The following is a 5887-nucleotide window of genomic DNA, read 5'->3' as shown; positions in this document are numbered from 1 at the left end:
GGTGTTAATGGACTTCGGCGGAGGCAACCGTCCTCCGCTGCGCGTCGGATGGTTCACGCCTCGCCGTCGTCCATTAATACCTGACAATGGACACCTCGTTGGGCATTAACCCTTACTTAACTAGTAACACAAGAGAGGTTATCTCAACATGAAACAGACAAAAACATACATAAAACATAACCCTGCTACCATTGTTGCCTTCAGGACAAACCTGATGAATCCATAAAAAAGCATTTCTCCACTGTGTCTCTCCAGTCTGTGTATCCTCTTCATGACTGGAGTGCACAAAGCGATGACTGTTTGTCCGTCAGCGGTGGACTCCATCCGCCCACATGTTTCACACTGTTCCTTGTTGTAAACCTCCAGACGTTCCTGGAGGTTTTCAAGCATGGCATCCCCAGATGAAGCTCCATACTCCCGCTTAAAAATGGAGTAGTATAATCTGTAGAGGCAATAAATAAACATTTCTAGTGGGGACATAGTATAGCAAAGCCTTATTTAACAGCTCCTCAACTGTCAATGTGTTATGGTTATAGCTGCACGTGTGCTCAAAATCGAGACGACTACATTTCCTACCACTGTGTACCACTGCTATTCACCAGATCTTTGTTTTTGAATAAGCAAATAAGACACTGACCGGTAGCAGAATTGGACATCAGGACAAATGGACCTATCTGCAGAGGCATACACATATGAATCACTCTTCTCCTCCTGGAGGTCATATTTCAGGGTGTTTAGGGCTGAGGAGGGTGAGTGCCCACTCTGAAAAAGTTTCTCCAGCTTCTCCACGGTCTCTCTGGCCACATCCCGATGCTGTAAGGCCTCGGAACAGCCAAGGCGGTGGTTGTGGTGATGTTTGATGGTCACATGCAACAATAAACCCTCCTGAATATGAGTATCACTATAAAATATGAAAAGGAAACATGAGCATGCAACCTGGATTAAACAGTATGTAATGTTAATCTCTAAATTATTGTTCTGTTACGTGTAATAGCCTACCTGGACTTCCTGTTCTGGCTATGCCTGTGCTTTTTCAGCACAAGGTAGAGCACAGCAGGACAGTGTGTGTTTTTTTTTTTGAGGAGCCCGTCTGCCTTGTATTGTGCTGGCATTTCATGTCAACCTTTGAACATAGAAATGCTCGGTAGCTGTTTCGCCGAACCGTATCCTCGGTAATAGGATAGGTTTTACCCACTCTCACACTGTAAAAAATCCAACTTGCAAATTGTTAACTCAGTTTAAAATTTTAAGTTGAGTGGGCAAATTTTTTACTGCAATGTTGAGTTAACTTATAAAAACTATTTAACTGCAAGTGCACTACTATTTTGTCCAATGAACACAAACAATTAAGTTGAGAAAACTTAATATTTTGATTTCATAGTTCGAACGTTTAACTTCCCGTCATCGCGCATGCGCAGTCTGTCTCGCTGTACGTTACTTGGGGTTTCCTCCTCCAACCACGCTATCGAAGGGACTGGATTTCATCTGATTGCGGTAAGTTTTCTTTAAGCTTTATGAATGAAAATAGGCTATAAATTGCACACATATGTTGATAAAATATAGTATTATGTTAAAAGATATATTTCGTGGTGACGATAAGTTTCTATTGTTAGAGATTATCCACGTAGCACATTGCTACTTAACCTGCTAACGTTACCCAGACTAACGTTAGAGTGAGGAAACATGCTTGAAAAAGAAGGACAAGGACGTGCATGGTGTTTAAAAGATGTTAAAAATGTTAAGCTCAGTAAGTCGTGAATAAAGACTTAAATGCGGTGCTTGCGCTGATTGAGAGACAGAAAGCCGCTTCTCTCGGACTCGGACAGAATCTGAGTGCGAATTCAGCTATCTTTAGTGGCGTATTGCGATTTAATAATGACATACACATACAATTATGTCAATAACAAAAAACAAAACAAAAAAAGTATTCAAGTAAACACAGTCGTCAATGTCTTAAGTGAACATAACCAATTTGGTGAAACCTAGATGTTTCAGTATTAGATCCATGAGCTCTTAAAGTGACCGCAGTCCGTTCAATTTAATTTCAAGTTTATTTGTCACGTATACAAATTTCAGTTACAATTTGTACATGCTTAGGTTGAGGCTCAGTCATTCTACAGTAGTGCAATATAATTAAATACAATACAATTTAGAGGAGAAATTTAATAATAGAAGCCTATGCAAAACTAATGTGTTATGTTAAAAATATGTATGTTAGCTTTGCATATCAAATAATAGAATGGGTAACGTTAGTATGTGTGCGGTATGTTTTAAAGTGAATAGGATAAAAATATTGTGTATCCTTAAATATTAGGCTAAATCCTTAATGTTAATCAATTAACAAAAGACAAAATCGCTGTAAATACAGTGAAACCTATGCATTGATTCTTTTTCACATTTGATTATTCATTTTCTGTATTATTTTTGCTACATGTTAAATTAACTACTAACTGTAACTGATTTTTTTGTTGTTGTTTTGTTTAATAAAATTATGTATCTTTGTTCTGTTGTATTTGTCCTTTTTAGACTAAAGAACATCAGTACAGTGACAAGATCCTTGGATGTGCTAAAATAGTGGCCTTTATTTTTTAAAAGATCAGGTGAGTTGAACTGAATTTACTTACTGTTTCTTACTGTTTCAACAATGTTTTTTTTTTTTTTTTTAGGGTCTCTGCTGAGTATTACAGTATCACACAAACTGATCCGAAGAGCACCTTTTTCTCTTAGTTAAATGAATACACATCTAGTTGTACAGAGCAAGTGGTGGAGATGAAGATCCTCACTTGATCATCAAGTAATTATTTTGCATGTGATCATATCTCTCTGGTTAAAGGCTGAATGGTGCCATCTCTTTTTCAAGGTAATTCCCATGCTTCACTTTGTATATAACTTGTTCCGTATTTGTTTTTCTGTCTTTCAGACACAGAAACTCCAATGTGCTTCCTCAAAGAAAGTCTACAACTCAAAGGTCTGCCTTTGTTTATGAGGGAAAAGTCTGGAAACATCCTGAAGACTTGCCTGGTAAGAAGATCATCAGCATATACACTCACACCTGATATATTTCACCTATTTACCAGATACTGTTAAGAGATAGGTTTTGTGTGATATACAAAACTTATCATCAACAGACAAAGTCATGGTAAAAATTACTTTATTAAATAATTGTAGTTGAAACTTTCTCAGTGATCAGTTTGACTTCATCTGATAGCACAAATTCAACAAGCTGTTATTTTACCAAAGCAAAGACAGTGGAAAATTACTGCTTCACAACACTGTCCGGAGACATTCCCTCTGATATCTAACCTGTTAAAACAATACAGTGCACAATCATAAGGTTAAACAGTAATGTAGCAATAGCAGAGTAAATAAAATTAATATAATATGAATATAGGAGATATAAACAAGAAAAGGCAGCATGAAAGTAATCCATGTGACTCTAGTGATTTAAACCAATCTTCACTGATGCAATATGACCAGTTTTGGGTGATGAACAGAATGTGTGCCTTAATACATGTACGATTTTGGGTGACCTAAAATAACTAAACTAAAACTAAAAAAAGCATTAAATCAGAATGGCCGTGGATTCTGCTGTGGACGAGTGCCACAGGCAATCACATCAATGCTGATATGGCATTGTTTGGAGTTGGGAAAATGTTTTCCGTTTATCAGTTTTAGCTCTATGGCTGAATTTGAACATGCTTGAAAACATGACCACCTTTACTTTTCAAGTGAAGTTACATGAGCAGACCTTTAGGAACACTCTGTGGTCTAACATAATTCAATACAATAAAAAAAATGACCCTAATTTTATGCTGATTTATTTTCTACTGCAGGACACAGAGCCAGAAGACATTCACAAGGGGAGAAGATGAGGACCTTAACTATCGTTGAAGATGATGTTGCCACTATCCACTCAAACCCAAATATAAGGTGCCTCTCTGTAGTACTATAAGAGCAGTTTGGGCCAGATAATGTGCAAGACCTTTGCCACAGTTGTTACTCTCCTCTTTAGCTTGATTTATGGCCCCAATGTTAACTATTCTAAAGCATTAAAATACACCAGTAGTAACTGGTTAAGAAAAAATTTGTTTAGTTTGTTTAGAAAAAAAAAACGTTTATTTATCTTGACCTAAAGTGCTCCGCAAGGCTGAATTTTTTTTTTTTTTTGCATAGTCCTTCAAAAGATTGTCCAAGTAGCTGCAATCCATATGGATAATTGTAAGGTTGAGCATTTATTTATTCCAGTTTGTACTCTAATTTTGTGCATAGTGTTTTTTTTTTTTTTTTTTTTATAAATCTTGAAGAGTGGAATAGAACTTCATCACCTTAAAATATGTGTACCTAATGCAAATAGAAAATGTGTTGTTTTGCAGAATATTTGTCAATAAATAAGTTCTGTAATGATAGCAATGTCTTTTGTATTGTGTTGTATTTACAGTATGGTTTACTCCCTGCATTTGGATTCTTAATGTGAAGGCTGTACAAGTATCTGGGTGAGATATTTGAAAAAGTTGAATCAACTTAAAAAAGTAAAAAAGTTGAATCAACTTAAAAAAGTTAAAAATTGAATCAACTTAAAAAAGTGAAGCAACCAGCTGCAAAGCTTTTTTGAGTTTACTGAACTTCAGGACCTCTGTAGTTGTGCTTACTCGTTTCTTTGAGTTGGACTGGTAGTTGGATGAACTTCAACCACTGAAGTTGAGTAAACTCAAAAATGCTTTGCAGCTGGTTGCTTCACTTTTTTAAGTTTACTCAACTTTTTATTTTTTACAGTGCAAGGTCACTCTTGAGGACTGTTGAAAGTCCTCCAAACAGGCCTCTGCCTCCTCTCTGGTGGCAAGTTGAAGTTTTATACAGGCTGTAAAACCCATCTCCAATGGTGTGTAGGTGCAAATTAAATGGCAGTGCCCCTCAGGCATAAGTTGCTGTTTAAATAAATGAAATATAATGTTAGTAAATCAACCATATTATTTCAAAAGGCAAACTTACAATTATCTCTTTACTTGCATTGTAGTAGAAAAAAGTACAGGTCACAGATAATTTGTAGAGATTAGAACCTATCAACACAACGAACAACAAACCCTTACTGTAAGCCTAACCTTAACCATTCAAATTCAATAGCCTTCCTCTAGATACCTGCTCTAAAACCATTTATTACTGGAGAGATTGTTTCTATAGACGATGGGACGAATAAGCACATTAGCATGACACAAAACTGCTAGCTATAGAAGATGGGACGAATAAGCACATTGGCATGACACAGTGGCCCTTAACCACCACATTTCTGTGTGGCTATTACTGTACAGTCGATTTACCCTCAGTGTTTGCCTCACCTAGATTTTTTTTCTCTCTCTCTCTCTCTCTCTCTCTCTCTCTCTCTCTCACACACACACACCTCTGCACCACCCACTACCACCTCTCTCTCAGTATCTCTCATCATCACAAAACTCGCTCAAACATCTAGGACTAATCTAAACACGATCTAAACAGGCTATGAAAATGTGAACTTGGAATATAAATCTGACGGCACGCACTTATCACACTGTTTACTTACATAATTCACTTCTGTTGGCGGTAAAGATGATCAGAGATGACGTTTCACGGCCAAATCAAATAACCAATCGGAGGAGAGCCCTTCTAGCCAATCAGAGGCGAAAAGGGCGGGACCTTCCCCTACCATCCTGTGAAAAAAAAATATCGCCGCCCGGTCCGCCGTCAGCATGTGGTTCGGCCGCCAGCGGGAAACATGACGCTCACGGATCAGTCAGAGATCACTTATTGTACATCTGTTTTACAAAATGTGTCTTAATTTAATTCATTAACATATCCTACAAAAACTTGTAATGTAATGCATTTATGTGTTTGTTATTAGTCTGCAGCCAACACT

At 37.2% G+C, this 5887-nt stretch overlaps 1 long non-coding RNA gene across 1 annotated transcript; it reads left to right on the top strand.

The window, feature by feature from the left end:
- The first annotated feature begins 2257 nt into the window (after positions 1-2257).
- LOC311289628 lies at positions 2258-4684 on the top strand. The gene is made up of 3 exons (XR_014627177.1): positions 2258-3021; positions 3834-3930; positions 4439-4684. It is a non-coding gene; the product is annotated as an uncharacterized lncRNA (long non-coding RNA).
- The last annotated feature ends 1203 nt before the right edge of the window (positions 4685-5887 follow it).

Source organism: Rutilus rutilus, assembly GCF_951802725.1.
Source record: "Rutilus rutilus genome assembly, chromosome: 4".
NCBI classification, from domain to species: Eukaryota; Metazoa; Chordata; class Actinopteri; order Cypriniformes; family Leuciscidae; genus Rutilus; species Rutilus rutilus.
Note: the sequence above shows the minus strand (reverse complement) of the source record. Positions and strands in the feature narration are given on the sequence as shown.